Source organism: Podarcis melisellensis, assembly GCF_964234715.1.
Source record: "Podarcis melisellensis genome assembly, chromosome: 13".
NCBI classification, from domain to species: Eukaryota; Metazoa; Chordata; class Lepidosauria; order Squamata; family Lacertidae; genus Podarcis; species Podarcis melisellensis.
In genome coordinates, this window is record NC_138545.1 from 13,457,564 (window position 1) to 13,480,814 (window position 23,251).

At 41.6% G+C, this 23,251-nt stretch overlaps 2 pseudogenes across 2 annotated transcripts; both read right to left on the reverse strand.

Annotated features, from left to right (window-relative positions):
* On the reverse strand, positions 1–6,721 carry LOC309354714 (vomeronasal type-2 receptor 26-like; annotated as a pseudogene). The gene is made up of 4 exons (XR_014173366.1): positions 5,885–6,721; positions 4,742–4,969; positions 2,728–2,854; positions 1–902 (listed from the first exon to the last, which is right to left on the reverse strand). The product of XR_014173366.1 is annotated as a vomeronasal type-2 receptor 26-like (transcript).
* A 6,587-nt stretch (positions 6,722–13,308) lies between these two features.
* Positions 13,309–19,186, reverse strand: LOC309354532 (vomeronasal type-2 receptor 26-like; annotated as a pseudogene). The gene is made up of 5 exons (XR_014173367.1): positions 19,105–19,186; positions 17,086–17,946; positions 16,344–16,571; positions 14,924–15,050; positions 13,309–14,210 (listed from the first exon to the last, which is right to left on the reverse strand). The product of XR_014173367.1 is annotated as a vomeronasal type-2 receptor 26-like (transcript).
* Positions 19,187–23,251: the final 4,065 nt, after the last annotated feature.

The window sequence follows — 23,251 nt, forward strand, 5'->3', positions numbered from 1 at the left end:
TTAAATTTTCTTCCTTATTAGCTGTTCTCTATTGTTCAGCTCAGGCCTCAGAATAATTATATAGCATTTGGGGGAAAAGATGCAACCCAGCAACCCACCACCAGAGGCTAAGATGGAGAAGATCTCCACAGCTACCATGTATTTTCCCTTGGTGCTCAGGTAGGAAGGAATAAAGGACAGCCAAACACTGCAGAAGACCAACATGCTGAAAGTGATGAACTTGGCTTCGTTGAAACTGTCCGGTAACTTCCTGGCGAGGAAAGCCACAGCAAAACTAACAGTGGCCAGGCAGCTCATGTAGATGAGGACACAGTAAAACATGGCCACAGACCCCTCATTACATTCTAGTATAATTTCTTCTGTTATTGAATGCATGTCCACAGCTGGGTATGGGGGAGAGGTTGCCAGCCACACAGTGCATATACCTGTTTGAACAATGGATCAGGAAAGGAGAATGGAGTGGCCAAGTCCTTTCCCCACCCATTTCCTCATCCTGGATTCTGGTTTTGTAGCCATGAAGGCCACAACCACCATGAAGGTTTTTGCCAGGACACAAGAAACAGCAGTTGAGAAGATGATACCAAAAGCTGGTTGCCGGATGAGACATGTGACCTTATCTGGCTGGCCAATGAAGAGCAAAGCACAAAGGAAGCAGAGCAGGAGAGAGATGAGGAGAGTGTAGGTGAGGTTTCGGTTGTTTGCAATGACCATGGGTGTGTCGTGGTGTTTTATAAACGTACCTAGTACCAAAGTTGTGATCAAGGAAAGGGAAAGAGAGAAACAGGCAAAACTGATGCCCAAAGGTTCTTCATAAGACAAGAAGCTTATATCCTTGGGTAGACATGCATCATGGTTTCTGCTTGGATAGTCTTTGTCTGGGCATTTATGACAGTCATTCATATCTGGGGGGGAAACAAATATATTAGGTCATATATTTTAGCTTGCTGAAATGTTTACTTTCTGTCTGAGAAGTATAGAGCTCTGTTTAAATCAAAGCACATGTTTAGTACTGCCTGATGCTTTGTAATGTGGTATTGTTGCAATCTAAGCTTTGTCTATCTGATGGATATGCCAATAAACCACATGAGACCGTGAGGGAAAAAGTAGTCCAAATGTTTCATTCTGCGCAGAAGGTTCAACTTGCGAAAACAGCTAAATGTCATACAAAGAGTTTCAAACAGTTTTATACATTTGGCACAAATTCTATACATTCCATTAAAACAAACAAAAAAATTCCTTCCAGTAGCACCTTAAAGACCAACTAAGTTAGTTCTTGGTATGAGCTTTCGTGTGCATGCACACTTCTTCAGATACCTATCTGTAACATTCCATTAAGTTTAAATTTCCTATCCAATTGAAATGCTTTTTTTCCCTCACCCCATTTCCTCTTATGGAACTTTGTTGTCTCCTTATGATTGGTCCAAATTACAGTTTAAACAAAGGAGCTTCCTCGTTCTCTGCTAAACTTTTATTGCAGGATAAGATTTCACTTTAGTATTGTCCAGTGGTACCTCGGGTTACATATGCTTCAGGTGACATACGCTTCAGGTTACAGACACCGCTAACCCAGAAATAGTGCTTCAGGTTAAGAACTTTGCTTCAGAATGAGAACAAAAATCGTGTTCCTACGGCACAGCAGCAGCAGGAGGCCCTATTAGCGAAAGTGGTGCTTCAGGTTAAGAACTGACCTCCGGAACGAATCAAGTATTTAACCCAAGGTACCACTGTATTTCACTCTAGTTACCGAGAATAGTCTGACCACAGTCCGAGCATTCTCAGTATGTCAAAACCTTTTATGGTATGATTTTCTGTACAGTAGTACCTCGGGTTATAGAAGCTTCAGGTTACAGACTCCGCTAACCCAGAAATAGTACCTCAGGTTAAGAACTTTGCTTCAGGATGAGAACAGAAATCGCACAGCAGTGGCAGCATGGCAGCAGTGGGAGGCTAAAGTGGTACCTGAGGTTAAGAACAGTTTCAGGTTAAGAACGGACCTCAAAAACTAATTAAGTTCGAGAGCCAGTGTGGTGTAGTGGTTAAGAGCGGTAGTCTCGTAATCTGGGGAACCGGGTTCGCGTCTCCGCTCCTCCATATGCAGCTGCTGGGTGACCTTGGGCCAGTCACACTTCTTTGAAGTCTTTCAGCCCCACTCACCTCACAGAGTGTTTGTTGTGGGGGAGGAAGGGAAAGGAGATTGTTAGCCGCTTTGAGACTCCTGAAGTGGAGTGAAAGGCGGGATATCAAATCCAAACTGGGTGCAGCCCGTGTAAGTCAGAAGGAATGCCAAGGCCCCCTCTAGATATGCTCAGAATGCAACGTAGAAACGTGCAAAGAGGCATGTTTGGCAAATCCACACCATGATAAATTCTCATCTGGAAACCAATGTCCCCACTGTGGAAGGACATGTGGATTCAGAATTGGCCTCCACAGTCACTTACAGACTCATTGTTAAAACTGTGTTTATGGAAGATAATGTTACTCGGCTATGAGTGATCGAAGAAGCAGAAGCAGAAGCAGAAGAAGAAGAAGAAATGCTTTGAACCACATACCATCCAACTACTCTCAATGCATGGTCATTCTCATTTGATTGGCATATTTAGACTATCTTGAAGGCAATGATCACAAAGAGGCAAGTTCACAGACACAATAGATTATCTCTTTTGAAAAGAAAATTCAGCCTTCCTTACAATATCTTTAAATTATTAGTGCTGTGTCTATTTCTCCTACCATCCTGGTTTGCAATCTTCCCCTCTGCACATGGGATACAATCGTAGCAGCAAGGGGGCTGTCCCTCCTTCACTTTCTTGCTGGATCCTGGAAGACATCTCTCAGTAGAGAGAAAAAGAGGCCGAGTCTATTCCGTAAATGAAAGAGCAGAAGGATCATCAAGAGGTTCAGCTGGGGATAACTCCCTAAAACAACTAAACATCATGCAAAGAGTTCCAGTTTTTTACATTTGGCATAAATTCCACACATTCCATTAAGTTTAATTTCCTATCCAATCGAAACACTTTGTTTCCCTCACCCCATTTCCTCCTAATGCACTTTGTTGTCTCCTTATGATTGGTCCAAATCACAGTTTAAACAAAGGAGTTTCCTCATGGTCTGCTAAAATTTTATTTCAGGATTAGATTTCACCTCAGTATTGTATTTCACTCCAGTTCCCGAGAATAGTCTGACCACAGTCCGAGCATACTCAGTATGTCAAAACCTTATATGGTATGATTCTCTGTACAGTGGTACCTTGGGTTACAGATGCTTCAGGTTACAGACGCTTCAGGTTACAGACTCCGCTAACCCAGAAATAGTACCTCAGGATAAGAACTTTGCTTCAGAATGAGAACAGAAATTGTGCGGCAGCAGCACGGCAGCAGCGGGAGGCCCAATTAGTTATAGTGGTACCTCAGGTAAAGAACAGTTTCAGGTTAAGAACGGACACCAGAACAAATTAAGTTCTTAACCCGAGGTACCACTATATTTAATTACCACAGTATTCTTGAATACAATTGGTTCAGAGTTATGTGGTCTTGTAAGTGCTACAGCCAGTGCCGTTGCCATCTGAATGTTTATGCACACTAGACTGGGTGCAGCCTGTGTAAGTCAGAAGGAGTGCCAAGTTCCCCTCTAGATATGCTCAGGACGCAAGATAGAAATGTGCAAAGACAAAGGCATGCTTGGCCAATCCACATAATGATCAACTCTGATCCGGAAACCAATGTCCCCACTGTGGAAGGACGTGTGGATCCAGAACTGACCTCCACAGTCACTTAAAGACTCATTCTTAAAACTGTGTTTATGGAAGACAATTTTATTCGGCTATGAGTGAGAAGAAGAAGAAGAAGAAGAAGAAGAAGAAGAAGAAGAAGAAGAAGAAGAAGAAGAAGAAGAAGAAATGCTTTGAACCACATACCATCCAACTACTCTCAATGCATGGTCATTCTCATTTGTTTAGCGTATTTAGAACGGCAATGATCACAAAGAGGCAGGATCACACAGTAGATTATCTATTTTGAAACGTAAACTCAACTGTCCTTACAACAGCTTTCAATTATTACTTTTGAGTCTGGATCTATTTAATCTATTTATTCCTCCTACCATTCTGTATTGCAATCTTCCCCTCTGCACATGGGATGCAATCGTAGCAGCAAGGGGGCTGTCCCTCCTTCACTTTCTTGCTGGATCCTGGAAGACATTTCTCAGTACAGAGAGAAAGAGGCCGAGTCTATTCCAGAAATGAAAGAGCAGAAGGATCAGCAAGAGAACAATGAGTTTGGAAATCTTCATGTTCCTGGGCCCCTCTCTATGATGCAAAGCTGAGTCAGCCTTTCAGCAATATGTAGAATGGCTAAAAAATTTTAGTAGTAGTAATGGTTGAAGTGATGTCATGCTCCCGCTATTGTTCTGGGATGTATGGGTTTTGTGATTACATAGCAGTTCCCCACTTTTTAGCAAGAAAGGGAAAATCTTGGGGCTTATCTATCCTTTCTTCACTTAAAAATCAGTATTTTATAATGTTAAGAAATATTTATAAAATATTTATAAATAAAATAAATAAAATATTTGCCTTTATTCCTTGAGTGACTTCTAGCAGTAAGCTTTTGGCTCTTAATGTGGTACTTGGATGCTTTGGTCATATTCTACACAGTGACATGTATTTTAAGAGACAGTGAGTAGACATGCAGGTGAACATTGCTTATGCAAGACTGAATCTCCTTGGAATTATCTAACAATTTGACCCTACCTGATTAAACCAACTGTTCCATGTTATGGCATCTTCATCAAGGATGAATGATTGGTCTGGAGAAGCCTGTGGATCTATCCTCCCAACACTCACTCTTTGCAAACTTTGATTGTTGAATATAATCCAATTGACAATATTCAAGCTAGATACGACCTCACCATGCTGGTTGATGAAGACCACATCTCCAGCCGTATTGTTAAATGAGATACTTCTCAGAAAGTGATGGAGCTAGATTGAAAACAGAAAAAGCACGTTTGTAAAAGGCTGCAATTCTAATACATAGCTAAGGTATCTTTATCCTGTGGGCAGGACCTACAGCAAGTGGTGGGTGGTGATACAGTCAACTGTGAGTGGAGTCAGGTCCAAGGATGGAGAGACCACCAATTTTCTCTTTTCCACATCCCCCTCTATCCCTCTCCCCTTCTTTACAACCTTTCTTTATCTCCCCCGCCCCACACCTCTTTTCCTCTGTCCCTCTTCATCTCAGGAGACACCACAGTCGTGTGCAACCACCTGCTCTGAGGGAGGATTTTGTGTATGTCGGATAGAGAGAATGCTGAACATCTCTCTCAACCATTACCACTGCCTCTTCCACATCCCCCTCTATCCCTCTCCCCTTCTTTACAACCTTTCTTTATATCCCTCACCCCACACCTGTTTTCCTCTGCCCCTTTTCATCTAAGGACACACCACAGTGGTTGTGTGATCACCTGATCTGAGGGAGGATTTGGTGTATATGGGATAGAGAGAATGCTGAACATCTCTCTCGACCATTATTACCACTGCTTCTTATGTGTGAATGCAGTGGCATCACAGTGGTCTCCAAACTTCTCCTGACTCCCTCCCTCGGCAATCCTCGTGGAGCTCTGGCACAATGGTTGCCAGTGGCTTGATTTGAATCAATTTTATAATGAATGATTTTAGAGTGTTGTTTGTGCTGTACCTTTGTACTGTTTAATTTTTTATTATTATTATTATTATTATTATTATTATTATTATTATTATTATTATTATTATTATTATTCTCCCATAGAAGTGATTTTCCTTGTCTGAGATGAATGAGCAAGTCGACAACATTTTGGAAACCCATACCTTGTGGGGGAATAACAGGCCTCTTCCAGTTGAGGATGTTTAGCCTATTACCTGCCAAAACTGTGGATTCGGATTCTTCCCTCTCCCTCCATACGCCATTCCTCTGTGTCTGAGTCTGGATGTGGACATGGCATGTAAAGCATGGGCCATGGCATAGACAGCATTGTGGATGCTGTAACTGTGGCCTGTCATGCTCATTTCAAAAAATGATCCAGGAAGGCTCTCCAACTTCTCTTCTCCGGTGCAAATATTCCCCTCCACCTTGTCTGCAGTCATATCTGGGAACACACATTCAAAAGCCTGTTGCCAGAAGTCCATGATAAAACCGTCCCCACCTGTGCTGGAAGGGTTTCTGTGCACAACATACTGATGAAATCCTGGTGGGTTTCTGAAGTGAATTTCAAAGGATATGGCACCATTGAATACTCCTGAATCCCAGTTCCTTTGAATGACTAATGAAGTGAACTCAACCTGGGCTGTTATTATCCATACTTTACTTTTTATATTGTATGTCATGTCATCATGCACTGATAGGTATGGAAGCCATCTCAAAGTTGCCATGGAATAGGATTCTCCATAGGCAACTATTATATTAGCTGTGCTGCTAAAAATTTTATGACTTATACTTGCCCCCTGTTGTAGCATGCCATTTATTTCAGAAATAAAACTTAAAGTGGGGATTCTTTCTAGGAATGCAAAGCAGACACCACTCTTGGTAAATATTGGAGAGATGGTTTGCACAAATCTTTCTCCATTCTCATTGTCCGTTGCAATGACTCCAATCCACGTCCACCTGAAATGCAGAAGCAAAGAAAGAATTCCCTCATACTGAAGGGCTTCTGAGGCTGCCATCTGGTAGAAGGGGAGCCCTGGGCTTTTATCATTCATCACTGGAGCAGAGCCATAAATGAGCTAAAAAGTAAATGAAAGAATAGAAGAGACAAAGTAGATTTCCTTTCACAGTATTCATATACATTAGGATGTGAACCCTGTTAGTCAAATATGCCTTTTGGCAACATTTCAGGATTTGGTGCATCTCTCTCAGTTATACAGAACACATGCAGATGGGCTGAAAACTGGGATCATCTCGCATCTGTGGTTTGGAAACCTTGCTTTGATGAATGGAGAGGGAACTGTGTCTGTTTTTTTATTATTATCATGAATCTTTTTCCGAATTCCCCCAACAGCAGATTCCTTAGATATTATCTGGTTTTGTCAGAATTGCAACATGGGTCAGATGCACATTTCTTCTCTGAAGCTTCATCTTTCTTCTTCAAGATGCACATGCCCCATCACACAGCAAAATTGTGCAGATTCTTCTCAGACTTTATTTATGAACATTCATTTCACTTGTGAATCAGCTGCTAAATACTATTACTGTTCTCCTGTGGAACTGGATTCTATCTGCAATTTCCCATAACCTCTCTGTGTCTTTCATTATGTTGGGTGTGCTAAAGTGGAATATTTATTGTACTGGCGCCTAACTGTAATTTTTTTTTTAGCTGTAAGCAATTACCCTACTTCCTCAGCAGCTTATTTGACATGCTCTGATCACTAATCTTTCCACTGGCACATAAAATCTTATTGATTTTATCCTGTTAGCAATCCCCCCTTTTCCTCAGCAGCTCAATTCAGATACCCTCCTAACTAAGCAGAAAATGATGCATAACTAAAAACTGCTGCTGAGAGAGAAGCCCACTGTCCCATCATTGTGTGTGTAAGACGGGGAGAATTACATTTTTTCAGGGTATTGCAACCTTCCTCTTTATTCAGGTTTGTCTGTCTGATTGTTTGCTTATATTACAATTATGTACCACCTTTATTTTCAAAGCAACTCAAGGTGGTGTACATGGTTGTTTATCCAATTTCATATTCACCCGGAACTAAAGCTGAGGAACCTGCCTATTCCTCTATGCAAGCTAATAGAGGTATTGTACATGAGTCTCCTACCTGTGGAATCTTATAGATATCCAAAACAGTGGCCACATAAAAGGAGATTTCAGAATCCAGTCCCCCAATGACCCCAGTCAGATTATTTTCAACATCACATATATAGTTAGGGACAAATTTCTTCACCATGGATAAAAGCAGCAGTGTTGCAAGATATGTGCTCCTTGCACTGATATAGCTGTCATATAAGTGGAACCCAAAGGTGATATTGGGTAGGATGTGAGGGTCTTCATTGATCTCCTTGACTGCAAATGCCAAGGCCACAATGAGCTGGTAACCCTTAGGCACCACCCTAGAATGAGAGTTGCAAATTGTATCAGCAGAAACTTCAACAGATGGATCGTTTTACACACCAACACAGTTGTAAATCATATTGAGTTCAGTGGGGTTAACTCTAAATCCGTTCTACTATTGAATAGCACTTATCAATAGAAGGTTCTCTCTGATGTTTAGTTGAAATCTCCTCTCTTGAAACTTGAAGAAGCTAATTTTTGTCCTAACCTCCAGAGCAAGAGAAAACAAGCATGTTCCATCTCCCTGGTCACAGCCCTTGAGATATTTGAAAATGGCTACCATTCCTCCCCTCAGTCTCACCATAGCTAAATATATGAAATTCCCTCAACCATTCCTCACAAGGCTTGGTTTCCAGAACATCTTTGTTTCTGTCCCCTGCATATGTTCCAGCTTGCTAATACGTATCCTTCTTAAATTGTGGTGGTCAGAGCTTGATACAGGACTCCAGGTGACCAAGGGAGAATAGAGCAGTATTATTACTTCCTTTGATCACGACGCTATACTTCTGTTGAGGCAGATCCCTTGAACCTTTCCACATGTACTACTGGCAAGCTAAGTGTTCCTCATCTTAGATTTGTGCATTTGTCCCTATTGAAATTCATGTTGTTACTTTTGTACCAATCTTTCAAGGTTAATAGTATCTAGAGTAGGGGTTGCTAATGTGGGGCTCATGGGACGACTTCCCTTACATGTCTGAGGTTTTTTTCTGACACTTACAAAGTCTCTGGTCTCTCTGGTCTCTCTCTGCAGTGACTTCATTTTCATGAGTCAGTGATGGTCGTTGGAATTCACTAAATTCTATACTTCATAATAAGTACCTTTCAGTGCTGAAACAAACTTTAGTCTAAGTTCAGAAAATGAAAGCATAAGAACCTTCCGTTTCAGAAGACTCTAGTAGTTCAGATAAAGTCTATCAAAATTTGCTGTTGAAAAGGCCTCTCCCAGACACACAAACATGCATATATTTCAATACATTTATATTCATTTCTATATCCAAAAATGGGAATTTCTCCTGTATTCTCTTAATTCAAAATACACTCATTCCAATTTTTTGCAACAGCAGAATCCCATTCATACCTAAAGTGGATTTCCCCAGGTAAAAGTGTAAAGGTTTGCAGTCTCAGTCATTATTCTGAGGCAGCAACTCTAGGTTTGATCATTACATGGATGTAATAAATGAGTGGCTTAGTTCTTACAGAAGCTCTTCAGGCAGCGCTGGTGGGGGTTCCTCAGTAAATGTTGCTGGAGAGGCGAGGAAGCCACCATGGGAAACAATGCCACCAATGAGGAACTCTCCTGGCTGATGATACATGTGAAGTGGACGGTGTGGATCTTGAAGCCTGCATTTTGCTATGATAGCCTCACATACATTGTAAGAAATCAGTTCCAGCAGCAAGAACACTAAAACCACCATCCTTAATACAAGGGCAACATTTTTTTATGCAGAAACTATGGTTTTTCTGGCAAAACTAGAATAGGTTTCTCCAAGATAAAAATTGTCTCCTTTAAATGGTAGATTAATTTCCTGAGAGGACATAATACGGGAGTATCCAAAATTAGACTTGCTGATCCCAGACACTATTTAAATAATTCTGGTTAAGTTATAGTATCCTTTGTGTATAGTATCCTTTATGTTGCCAGTGGCCAGAGAAAATACACAGGGATTTTTGAGGAGCAGCAGATTTAATTATAGCCTTGTTAATAACCAAGCAGGAGTGTAGTTGTTCATCCAATGCTCGGGATTCCCTGTGGAATTGTAGAAGAAAATTGCTGAAGAAAATATTCAGAACTGTTATTTTAATTTCCTTTCATTACATAATAATAGACCAGTGGTGTATAGGTAAAATTAGAAGTTAGAAGACCTTGTAGCCAATGGAGACTCCAAAATGTAGCGTGGTGTAGTCAGCATCTTGGAATTTGGCTGAGTAGATCTGGATTCACACCAGCCATGTGACATGAGTGCAATGGCCGTTCATGGCTATTCTGGGGGATGACCTCTCAGCCTCCTTCCCCTGTGCCTTGGGAATGCATGTTTGCCCAAACCCTCAAAGGCAAATGCCCCTGTGATTCTGGAGAGGTTGAGTTGGTGCTCCAGGTCCTCCTGTATGACTCCTTTTACAGAACCTTGTGAAATGTCTCTTTTGATTCTTTCAGCCTCTGTGAGCTAGATCCTTAGGGAGAAAGAGTATTCTTGAAATCTCTCAGACCCCACAGTTCATCCAGACACAGCTGAGGGTGGTGATGATTCCCCAAATTGCTGAACCTGATGTTTCAGCCTTTTGGCAGATTTTAATTCAGTGTCCACCTTCATTCAGTGATGCTGATATCTCTGACTTCTTCTGCAAACATGCATTTTATTTTTTAAATATGTATTCTGCTTTACTTCCACTAGGGCAAGGGTTGGAGATGTGTGGCACTCCAGATGTTGATGGATTTCAAAACCAGCCAACCCCAGCCAGTATGAAAAATGATCAGCAATGATGACGGCTGTAGTCTAGCAATATCTGGAGGGCTATAGGATTCCCATCCCTGCTCTACGTAGATTGAAAGCAGATAACAAGAAAACAAATAACATGTTTTACTATTTTTATATATATACTGTATGCTGTAAGCCGTCCATAGTGGCTGGGAAAACCCAGCCAGATGGTTTGGGTATAAATAATAAACTTATTACTATCATTATTATTATTATGAGTCCTACTTTTTTTCCATTCCTGTCTCTACTTGAATACCTGTATTTTCTGCAAGGGGAGCATAATCTTACACACACCCATTAACAAGTATTGTTAGCTTGCTGTAAATTAATATAGATGTCTACTCAGAAATACCTGTTTTAAGGTTTAATGGGGCTTACTCCCTAATAGGTGAGTACCAGTTGACAACCTTGGCTTTGGTTTAAGGTTGAAATTGGGAGAAAGCAGTGGCTTTGTGCCATTAAGAGCTGTATGGAAGGAATAAAATCAGAGGTTAAGCCTGGCATCTAGAAAGCTGAGGTCCATTATGGGCATACACACACATCCTGAATTTTCTCTGTCCTCTTTGATTCCACTTTCAATCTCATTAATCTCTGGTTTAGTTGCATTCTCTATTCAGCATCGTTAGATCTAATCACTTTTATCTGCTCATCAAACATTTGCTGAAGTATGCCAACAGTCTGTGGAATGTCCAACAATATACGTGACGTACAGGATGTTTTTGATCTTATTAAGAATTCAGTCTCATTACATCTCCTGTCTTTACCTTAAGATCTCCACAGCATCATTTCTTATCAAATTAAACACATTCCATTCCCAAGGAGGAAATATGAAGTGACAAAGTTACTTGTGTTTTCTTGGCAGCTCACACCAAATGTAAATTTCCATTGTCACATGGAGAAAAGACTTTCAGTTCTCTCAGTTGTACATTATAACCATCTCAGAGAGGCTTTTCCATGCACCATACCCACCAGGGTTACTATGTGGTTTGGGGGCAAAATGTTGATTCCGTCACTCTTAAGTTGATTAACCCTGTTACGATTCCCAGGAGCAGGTCCTGGTTTCACAATATCAATAGAGATGGGACTCTTCATCTCAAGGTCATGGGTTCAAGCCCCACATTGGGCAAAGGATTCCTGCTTTGCAGGCCATTGGACTACAAAACATCTGGGGTATTTTCCAGCTCCACAATTCTGTGATTCTTGGAGACCCAACATAGAAAACAGCTTTTTTAGAGCATCAGATGTTAACCGCCTGTTTACAAATTTCTCCAGAGTGGATTTGATAGCAAAGATTTATGGCTGGCTATCATCAGTCACCATGTAACAATCACTGTTGGCAGACTGCCACAAAAGCTGTTTGGTCTGTCATGTTTCTCTCTTAGAAGCCCACCATTGTGCACACTTTCAATGTCACCTGCTGCTGCTCAGGCTGATTAGCTACCAACCCACTTTCTTGTGTGTTTTAATAAATGGAATAATTTGGTGAGCACACACATAGACACACACAGATATCCTGCAATTTGGTAGTGTTATTAGTCTCTAGAGGGTTTACCATGTCTTCAAATTCCAATTCCATGAACCTATGTGAAAAGTTTGGCACTTTGGTTTCTCTATTCATGTCAAAGGGATTTCTGAAGGTTTGGTTTCCAAATCTCAATTTGAATTCAGGGTTCTAAATGAAATCTAGACCACACTGATTCTGTCTGAAAGAAGAGTGGAGGATTTGAATCACCAAATCAGGCTCTAAATTGAATGGTGAGGTGTGCGAGGGAAAGCCCTGCAGATATCTGGTGAATTTTTGCCCCATGCTCAATCCAGGGACGTATATTATTAAGAATAGTGTGTTCTGATCCATCCCGTGTGTTGGTGAAATAAAACTTTTCAGTTGTGGCTTCCCATCTGTTGAATGCTTGCCTGGTGAGGTCTGCTTGATTCTTTGTTGCCATCTTTTCCAAGGACCAGGGCTAAATTCTTCCACATTTTCTTATCTGGTTCTCTTAATTTCTCCAAGGAGACCTGATTCTGATAAAATCTTGGTGGGGGAAAACCTAATTCAATGGGGAGTATATTAGCTTACAGTACATTGATTAACTATGGAACTCACTGCCACAGGAAACAGTGGTTGGGATGGTACATTTGCTCTTGGGTACTGCTTGTAGGTTTCCCACATGCATCTGGTTGGTCAGTGTGAGTACAGGCTGCTGGGCGAGATGGGCCATTCGCCTGATTCAAGAAGATTCTCTTACATGTCTATAACTGAAGGGTATCAGACCTTGAAGTAGAGGATGGGGGGGGGCACATAAACTTTATAACTGGCTATGTAATTGAATTGTATTTGAATAGGTATTGCTATTTGGTATTCATATAATATGGTGTGTATTGGAGTTTTGTAATAGAAAATGAATAAAAAAATTGAACAAAAAAAAGAAAGATTTAAGGCCAGATACAGATTTGCTTACATGTATATTTTAACAAGAACATGCATATATTGACAAAAATTGCTCTGAGTCTTGTCAACAAATGCTACTACAGAATAATGTATGAATGTATATTTTGACAAGAATTGCTCTGAGTCTTCTTCTCAACACATGCTACAACAGAATAATGTATGTGTAAAGGGATCATTGTTTTCCTTAAAGCAAATAAGTCAATTTTACAAATGAATTTTCAACTATGAAAATTTGAAGTCTAGAAAAAATTATATTCTGTACAGAGAAAAGCACAAAATACAGCAAAGGACAGGTTTATTATTTCTTTAATTTTTCTTCATTATTAGCTGTTCTCTATTGTTCAGTTCAGGCCTCATAACGATTATGTAACATTTTGGGGAAAAGATGCAACCCAGCAACCCACCACCGGAGGCTAAGATGGAGAAGATCTCCACAGCTACCATGTATTTTCCCTTGGTGCTCAGGTAGGAAGGAATAAAGGACAGCCAAACACTGCAGAAGACCAACATGCTGAAAGTGATAAACTTGGCTTCGTTGAAACTGTCTGGTAACTTCCTGGCAAGGAAAGCCACAGCAAAACTTACAGTGGCCAGGCAGCTCATGTAGATGAGGACACAGTAAAACATTGTTACAGACCCCTCTTTACATTCTAGTATAATTTCTTCGGTCATTGAGTGCATGTCCACATCTGGGTATGGGGGAGAGGTTGCCAGCCACACAGTGCATATGCCTACTTGAACTATGGAGCAGGAAAGGAGAATGGAATGGCCTAGTCCTTTCCCCACCCATTTCCTCATCCTGGATTCTGGTTTTGTAGCCATGAAGGCCAAAACCACCGTGAAGGTTTTTGCCAGAACACAAGAAACAGCAGTTGAGAAGATGATGCCAAAAGCTGTTTGGCGGAGGAGGCACGTCACCTTCTCAGGTTGGCCAATGAAGAGCAATGCACACAGGAAGCAGAGCAGGAGAGAGATGAGCAGAGCGTAGGTGAGGTTTCGGTTGTTTGCAATGACAATGGCTGTATCGTGGTGTTTCATAAATGTACCTAGTACCAGAGCTGTGATCAAGGAAAGGGAAAGAGAGCAGCAGGCTAAACTGATGCCCAAAGGTTCTTCATAAGACAAGAAGCTGATATCCTTGGGTAGGCATGCATCACGGTTTCTGCTTGGATAGTCTTTATCTGGGCATTTATGGCAGTTATTCATATCTAGGGGGAAATAAAGAAATTAGCTCATATCATGTCAACTTTCTGAAATGTTTACTTTCTGTCTGAGAAGAAAAGAGCCCTCTTTAAATCAAAACACATATCTAGTACTGTCTGGTGCTCTGCAAAGTGCTATTACTGATTTTAATTGGTTCAGAGCTGTGTGGTGCCACAGCCAGTGCCACTAACATCTAAATGTTTATTCTCACTATCCTTGATGCAGCCTGTGTAAGTCAGAAGGAGTGACAAGGCCCCCTCTAGATATGATTTGAACCACATACCATCCAATTACTTTCAATGCGTAGTCATTGTCATTTGATTGGCATATTTAAACTACAGTGGTACCTCAGGTTATGTACTTAATTCGTTCCTGAGGTCTGTTCTTAACCTGAAACTGTTCTTAATCTGAAGCACCACTTTAGCTAATGGGGCCTCCTGCTGCTGCCGCGCCGCCAGAGCCCAATTTCTGTTCTTATCCTGAAGCAAAGTTCTTAACCTGAAGCACTATTTCTGGGTTAGCGGAGTGTGTAACCTGACTTGTATGTAACCTGAAGCGTATGTAACCTGAGGTACCACTGAAAGGCAATGATCACAAAGAGGCAGGATAATGCATACAGTAGATTATCTATTTTGAAACGTAAACTCAGCTATCCTTACAACACCTTTCTATTATTACTGCTGAGTCTGGATCTATTTAATATATTTATTTCTCTTACCATCCTGGTTTGCAATCTTCCCCTCTGCACATGGGATGCAATCGTAGCAGCAAGGTGGCTGTCCCTCCTTCACTTTCTTGCTGGATCCTGGAAGACAACGCTCAGTACAGACTGAAAGAGGCTGAGTCTATACCATAAATGAAAAAGCAGAAGGTAACTCTTTTTTAAACTTTAAGAAGATAACTCTTTTTTAAAGACTAATGTATCCATTCCTAATGCCCAGTCACTTGCTATTTACACCTTTCCTCTCAGCTCTCTCCTTCACTCTCTCAATCTTCACCACTTCTCCTGCTTCCTCCTCTTCCACTTATGAACTTAGAAGACTAGCGGTCTCCTGCACCTGCTGCTGTCGGTTCCCATTTTCCTCCTCTGGTATTATTATACCTCCTTTTCCCAACCACCCCATTCCTCCACCTTTTAGCAAGAAAGCTGAAATCTTGGGGCTTATCTATTAATGCATCCTCTTTAACTCAGTTTAAAATCAGTGTTTTCTAAATGTAAAGATATCCTAATGTTTTTGTTTATTTTAATATAGATTTCTATTTTTACTTAAAATTCACATTGCATCTTCCAGAGGAAAGGAAAACCCATTAGATACTCCAACTAACCACTTATGTGCACTCTCTGATGTAAGATTGCTTCAAGGTCAAACAGATCATCCACTTCATAGTTTCCTGGTCTTTCACCACATACACCCTCTTGTGCAGGCAAAATAAATGCAAAGGCCCTGATTGGCTGGGAAAAAACCCTGCACTCCCATCTCCAGGCCTTTTCATAGAAAAACTGGTATTTGACCTAGATCAAAGCACCCATATTCACATGAAGTCGCTCTGTTCTGTTTTGTATCATCCTTAATAAAATATTTTCCTTTACTCCTGTAGTGGCTTCTAGCAGCAAGCTTTTGGCTCTTAATATAGTAAAGGTAAAGGTACCCCTGCCCGTACGGGCCAGTCTTGACAGACTCTGGGGTTGTGCGCCCATCTCACTTAAGAGGCCAGGGGCCAGCGTTGTCCGGAGACACTTCCGGGTCACGTGGCCAGTGTGACAAAGCTGCATCTGGCAAGCCAGAGCTGCACACGGAAACGCCGTTTACCTTCCCGCTAGTAAGCAGTCCCTATTTATCTACTTGCACCCGGAGGTGCTTTCGAACTGCTAGGTTGGCAGGTGCTGGGACCGAGCAGCGGGAGCGCACCCCGCTGCAGGGATTCGAACCGCCGACCTTTCAATCGGCAAGTCCTAGGCGCTGAGGCTTTAACCCACAGCGCCACCTGCGTCCCATCTTAATATAGTACTTGGATGCATTTGCCATGTTCTGCATAGTAACTTGCAGTTTAAAAGACAGTGAGTAGACATGCAGGTGAATGATCATTGCTTATGCAAGATTGAATCTCTTTGGAATTATCTAACAATTTGGCCCTACCTCATTAAACCAACTGTGCCATGTTATGGCATCTTCATCAAGGATGAATGATTGGTCTGGAGATGCCTGTGGATCTATCCTCCCGACGCTCACTCTTTGCAAACTTTGGTTGGAGAATATAATCCAGTTGACAATATCCATGCTAGATGCTGCCTCTCCATTCTGGTTGATGAAGACCACATCTCCTTCAGTATTGTTAAATGAGATACTTCTCAGAAAGTGATGGAGCTAGATTGAATACAGAAGAGGCAATTGTTTGGAAAAGACTGCAGTTCTAATACAAGACTGAGGTATCTTTTTTCCTGTGGGCAGGACCTAGAGCAAGAGTTGCGTGGTGATACAGTCAACTGTGAGTAGAGTCAGGTCCAAGGATGGAGAGACCACCAATTTTCTCTCTTCCACATCCCTCTCTCTCCCTCTCCCCTTATTTACAAACTTTCTTTATCTCCCCTGCCCCACACCACTTTCCCTCTGTCCCTCTTCATCTCAGGAGACACAATAGTGGTATGTGACCACCTGCTCTGAGGGAGGATTTGGTGTATATGGGATAGAGAAAATGCTGAGCATCTCTCTCGGCCATGACTACTGCTTGTTATCTGTGAATACAGTGGCATCTCAGTGACCTCCCAACTTCGGTCATACAAAACCTTTTTTTGTCTGAGAGCAATGAGCAACATTTGGAAACCCATACTTTATCAGAGAATAACAGGTCTCTTCCAGATGAGGATGTTCAGCCTATTACCTGCCAAAACCGTAGATTCTGATTCTTCCCTCTTCCTCTGTACGCCATTCCTCTGTGCCTGAGTCTGGATGCGAACATGGCATGTAAAGCATGAGCCATGGCGTAGACAGCACTGTGGATGCTGCAACTGTGGCCTGTCATGCTCATTTAAAAAAATGATCCAGGAAGGCTCTCTAGATTCTCTTCTCCGGTGCAAATATCCCCCTCCACCTTGTCTGCAGTCATATCTGGGAATACACATTCAAAGGCCTGTTGCCAGAAGTCCCTGATAAAACCATCCCCATCTGTGCTGGAAGGGTTTCTGTGCAGAACATACTGATGAAATCCTGGTGGGTTTCTAAAGTGATTTTCAAAGGCTATAGCTCCATTGAATACTCTTGAATCCCAGTTCCTTTGAAAGACAAATGAAGCAAACTCAATCTGGGCAGTTGTTATCCATACTTTACTTTGTATATTGTTTATCATGTCATCATGTTCTGATAGGTATGGAAGCCATCTAAAAGTTGCCATGGAATAAGATTCTCCATTTGCCACCATAACATTAGCTTTGCTGCTTAGAATTTTATGGTTTATAATTGCCCCCTGTTGTAGCATGCCATTAATTTCAGAAATAAAACTAAAATCAGGGATTCTTTCTAGGAATGCAAAACACACACCACTCTTGGTAAACATTGGGAAAATGGTTTGCACAAATCTTTCTCCGTTTTCATTGTCCATTGCAATGACTCCAATCCACGTCCACCTGAAATGCAGAAGCAAAGAGAGAATTCCCTCATACTGAAGGGCTTCTGAGGGTGCCATCTGGTAGAAGGGAAGCCCTGGGCTTTTATCATTCATCACCGGAGCAGAGCCATAAATGAGCTAAAAAGTAAATAGAAGAATAGAAGAGACAAAGTAGATTCCTTTCACAGTATTCATATACATTATGTGCTGAACCCTATTAGTCAAATATGCCCTTTGCCAACGTTTCAGGGTTTGTTTGCCTCTCTCTCAGTTTTACAAAAGACACACATGCAGATGGGCTGAAACCTGGGATCATCTCCCTTTTCTCATTTTTAAACCTTTCACTTGATGACCTTTCACAGGGGACTGTGTCGGTTTTAGTTTTAGTTTTGGAAATTTTGTTAACACTTTGATGACTGGAGCAGGGCATTGTGTCTATTTTACTTTGAAAAAACCAAACATTTTTTGAGTCGTTGCAAAATTTGGCAAGGTCTTGTATAATGGATAAAACTGAATGGGGAACATACCATGCCCCAAGCAGCAGATTACCTAGACATTATCTGACTTTGTCAAAACTGCAAGTTGGTTCAGATGCACATTTCTTCTCTGGAGCTTCGTCTTTCTTCTTCATGATGCACATGCCCCATCACACAGCAAAACTGTGCTGATTCTTCTCAGACTTTATTTATGAACACTTATTTCACTTGCAGAACTGGATTTTATCTTCAATTTTCCATAACTTCTTTGTGTTTGGTGCAATAAAGAAGAATAATTATGGTACTGGAACCTGCCTGTCAGTTATTTTAGCTATAAGCAATTCCCCCCCTCTTCACCAGCAGCTTTTTTTGAGATGCCCTGATCACTAATTTTACTATTGACACCTACCTGTCAGCTTTTATCCTGTAAGCAATTTCCCCTATACCCCAGTTATTCAATTCAAATGCCCTCCTAACTAAGCAGAAAGTACTACATAACCCAAAAGCAGCTGGTGAGGGAGGAGCCCACTTTCCCATCACTGGCCTTTGGGATAACAGTGTTCTAGATGTGTGTGTAAGACGGGGAGGGGGGAATGTGACCTATTTTTTCTGGTATTGCACATTTCCCCTTATTGATGTTTGTTTGTTTATATTATAATCATGTACAGCCTTTATTTTCCAAAGATCTCAAGGTGGTGTACATGGTTGTCCTTCCAATTTCATCTTCACCCTGAACTGCTGATACACCCGGAACTGATTGCGAGGAACCTGCCTCTTCCTCTATGCAAGCTAATAAAGGTATTGTACATAGGTGTCCTACCTGTGGAATCTTAAAGATATCCAAAACAGTGGCCACATAAAAGGAAATTTCAGAATCAAGTCCTCCAATGACCCCAGTCAGATTATTTTCAACATAGGCGCCGACTCCATGGGGCTTGAGGGGGCCCGAGCCCCCTCAAAAATTCGTTTGGGGGGGCTCCGCCCCCCCAATAATCTCCGGCGCCCCTCCAGCAGAGCGCCATCGCCGCCCCTCCCCCAGCCCAAAATGCACAGGGAGGGGCGGGCTGCATGCCTCCTGCCCTCCCTCCCGAGCAAAAGCTCCACCCAATTTCCTTTGGAGCTGATTAATAGGCGCAGCATGCTCTCCCCTATTCGCTCACGAGGAGGAGGCGCCACTTTATTTGCATATTCATGAGCTTATTTATTATTCATGAGCTTTCCCGGGCCCCCCCAATATTTTTTATAAGTCCGCGTCCCTGATTTTCAACATCACATATATAGTTAGGGACAAATTTCTTCACCATGGATAGAAGCAGCAGTGTGGTAAGATATGTGCTCCTTGCATTTTTATAGCTGTCATATATGTGGAAGCCCAAGGTGATATTGGGTAAGATGTGAGGGTCTTTGTTGATCTCCTTGACTGCAAATGCCAAGGCCATGATGTGCTGGTAAATCTTGGGCACCACCCTAGAATGATGGTTGCAAACTGTATCAGCAGGAACTTCAGCAGATCTATCATTTTACATAACAGCACAGCAATTAATTATATTGTGTTCATTCAGATTAACTCACAGTCCATTCTACTATTCAACAGCTCTTATCAATGAAAAATTCTTCCTGATGTTTAGTTGAAATCTCTTGTAAATTGAAGAAGCTAATCTGAGTCCTAACCTCCAGAGCAAGAGAAAACAAGTGTGTTCCTGGTGACAGCCCTTGAGATATTTGAAAATGTCTATCATTCCTCCCTCATTCTCATCATAGCTAAACATACCAAACTCCCTTATCTGTTCCTCATAAGACTTGACTTGGTTTCCAGACCATCTTTGTTGCCCTCCTCTGCACATGTTCCAGTTTGCCAATATCCTTCTTAAATTGTGGTGATCAGAACTGGACACAGGACTCCAGGTGACCAAGGCAGAACAGAGTGTACTATTACTTACTTTAATCAGGACACTATACTTCTGTTGATGCAGATCCATTGAGTTTTTTGTCATGTACTACTGGCAAGCCAAGTGTTCATCATCTTAGATTTGTGCATTTGTCCCTATTGAAATTCATGTTGTTACTTTTGTACCAATCTTTTAAGGTTAATAGTATCTAGAGTAGGGGTTGCTAAAGTGGGGCCCATGGGACGACTTCCCTTACATGTCTGAGGTCTTTTTCTGACACTTACAAAGTCTCTGGTCTCTCCCTGCAGTGACTTCTTTTTCATGAGTCAGTGATGGTCGTTGGAATTCACTAAATTCTGTACTTCATAATAAGCACCTTTCAGTGCTGAAACAAACCTTAGTCTAAGTTCAGAAAATGAAAGCATAAGGATATTCAGCTTCAGAACAGGTTTTTCAAAAATACATTCTTACTAACACTCTAGTTCAGATAAGGTCTATAAAAATTAGCTGATCAAATGGTTCTCCCAGACACATAAACATTCATACATTTCAAAACATTTATATTTATTTTTCCTATTGAGAAATGGGAGCTTCTTCAGTATTCTCTTAATTCCCAAGACATTCTTATGGATTTTTACATCAGCCTATGTCCCACTGATTTGAAAAGTTGTTATTCTTAGGTAAATGGGTAGAGGTTTGCAGCCTTAGTCATTACTCTCAGGCTGTGACTCTAGGTTTGATCGTTTCTCTGCTGTAATGGAAGAGTGGCTTAGTTCTTACACAAGCTCTTCAGGCAGTGGTGGTGGGGGTTCCTCGGTGAATGTGGCTGGAGAGGAGATGAAGCCACCATGGGAAACAATGCCACCAATGATGAAATCTCCTGGCTGATGATACGTGTGAAGTGGATGGTGTGGGCCTTGGAAGATGCATTTTGCTATGTGAGCCTCACATACATGATAAGAAATCAGTTCCAGCAGCAAGAACACTAAAACAAACATTCTCACTAAAAAACCAACTGTTTGTTCTTCACAGAACCCATGATTTCTCAAGCAATATTATAATTAACTTCTCCAGGATAAAATTGTATCATTTGAATGGTAGTAACGTTTCCTGAGACGATGCAATCTGGGAGTATGTAAGATCAGACTTGTGGATCCCACACCCTATTTAAATTATTCTGGTTAATTTTGGTATCTTTTATGTTACTTTTGCAAGTGGCCACTGAAAGTCCACAGGGTTTTTTGAGAAGCAGCACATTTAATTATAGCCCTGTTAATAACCAAGCAGGCGTGTAGTTGTTCATCCAGTGCTTGTGAACCCCTGTGGAATTGCAGAAGAAAATGTGTTTGTGACAGATTCAGAACTGTTGTGTTTAATTCCCTTTCAGTAGATAATAAGGGACCAGTGGTGTATTGGTGAATTTTGAAGTTTGAAGTTCAGAATAGAAGACCTTGTAAAAAATGGAGACTTCAAAATGTAATACGGTGTTTTCAGCATCTTGGAATTTGGTTGAGTGGACCTGGATCCACATCAGCCATGTGGCATGAGTATAATGGCTGCTCACCACTTTCCCACGGGTTGACAGTTTCGTAGCCTCACTCTCAGCCTCCTTCCCCGATGGCCTAGGCACACACATTTGCTGGCCTTTGGAGGGGAATTCTTCTTGGCTGGTGGATCTCAAAAGGGAGGTGTCTTTCCAACCCAAAAGGCACCATAAATGGGCCACTCACTGGTGCCTCCTGGAGTGCAATGCCTTGCTGACTGTGGCTATTGGCTGCTGTCTTGTCTGGCCTTGCAGTGACGCTTAAAAGGGCAGTTGCAGGAGGCTCTTGCAGTACGGCTGGGTGAAGAGTGACACCCTCCCACCCTCCTTTATTATTTCCACTCTCAATTTGGGTCAATTAATTATCATGCTTGTAAAATGTATTTTGCTTTTCAGGTCATGATCTAACATAGCTTTTCTCCCTAAGCGTCATTCCATCTAACGACTTCATTTTTCTTGTACCTGCTGACCTTGTCATGGTTGATAAAGGTTGCCGTATTTGGATCTTGGAAGGAATTTGCTTGTAGACAAATTGTCTTGCCTGGAGTTTTAGGCTCCCTAATAGCAAAACATCAAAACCTTTGGTGGTTAAACCATTGGGTAGAATCTCAGTCTTCAAGCACTGGGTGAAGTAGTGCATCACCCAGTACCAAACCAGCAATGTATTCTGGGTACCCCATTAGCTCTACCTGTTCCCAAAATTGCCTTGAGTCCTGGCTGTTCACCCCAGGTTGAGGGTGGTGGAACTGTGCAAAGCCCTCATATTTGTGCCATTTTCTGCCCCCATTACCCAAATTACTTCACCAGCCACTGGTGCCTAAAGCTCTGTACAAACTGGGACCCAGAAACCTGAAAGATTGTCTAATGTTGTTTTAAACTGTATTTAATAGGGTGAAGGATGAATGAATAATACTTAAATATTCCTGCTGTAACCAACTGGCAATTGCAGGTTCAGGGAACCTGTGGCTCTTTAGACAGAACACTCTCCCTGAATATGGAGGGGCAATTGTTTTTGAATAAAGGGAGAATGATATTATAGCATAACACACACATATTCTAAAAATGAAATCTGTGCACAGCAATCAAAGTTTGATTTGTAATATTTTTGTGTAATTTCATATATTAAAAAAGGAGATGATGTGTCCTCCACCCCCAACTGAGAATAGAAATTGAATCCTGATGGGTGCTGCTTACATAGGAGCAACCTGGAACCAGTAGGATCAAACCCTGCCCTAACCAACTGCTGAGCAGAGGTTTCTGTAGGGAACATGGTGGTGAAATAGACCCTGAAAGCCTCCCACCCACCACTCAACCATTCAAAACTCTGGATCACTCCACGTGGCCCATCTCAAAATGGGACAATCTGTGCTTGTCTTCACTTGACTTGGCCCAAGCTTTGCATGATCCAGTTTGGACTGGTCTTCATCCAAACCGCAGACAATCCCTTGTGACAGCAAAGTCTATTGTTCAAGAATGTGCAATATTTCAGCTCCATTGGATCAGCCTGGGTTATACAATCAGGAGACGGGGAAAAT